Genomic DNA, 714 nt, shown 5'->3' on the forward strand with positions numbered 1-714 from the left:
ATCTGAATGATACCATAAATGAAATGGACTTAACAGACATCTATAGAACTTTCCATCCAAAAACCATGAGATACACTTTTTTCTCACCCCTACATGGAACCTTTTCGAAGATTGACCACATCATAGGGCACAAAGCAAGCCTCTACAGATTCAAAGGCATAGAAACTATTCCCAGCATCTTCACTGACCATGATGGAATTAAACTTGAGTTTAATTTCAAGAGAAATCCTCAAAAATACTCATATACATGGAAACTAAATAACCTACTCCTGAATGACTCCACAGCTACTGATGAAATAAAGTCCAAAATCAAAAGATTCATGGAAGCTAATGACAATGAGGACACGAGTTTCCATAATCTTTGGGACACTGCAAAAGCAGTCATAAGAGGGAAGTTTATAGCAATTAGTGCTCATAAGAGGAAGACAGAAAGAAGGCAAATGGATCACCTAACATCATGCCCCAGAGAATTGGAGAAGCAACAGCAAAATAACCAAAAAAACTCCAGGAGAAAGGAAATAATAAAGATCCGAGCAGAAATAAATGAAATAGAAAATAAGCAAACTATACAGAAAATAAATTAAAGTAAAAGCTGGTTCTTTGAAAAGATAAACGAAATTGATACACCACTAGCAAGACTTATTAAGAAGAAGAGAGAAAGGAACCAGGTGAATCAAATCTGCAATGAAGCAGGAAATATAACAACAGACAAAG

This window comes from Tupaia chinensis, unplaced genomic scaffold (assembly GCF_000334495.1).
Source record: "Tupaia chinensis unplaced genomic scaffold, TupChi_1.0 Scaffold143922_1, whole genome shotgun sequence".
NCBI lineage: Eukaryota > Metazoa > Chordata > Mammalia > Scandentia > Tupaiidae > Tupaia > Tupaia belangeri.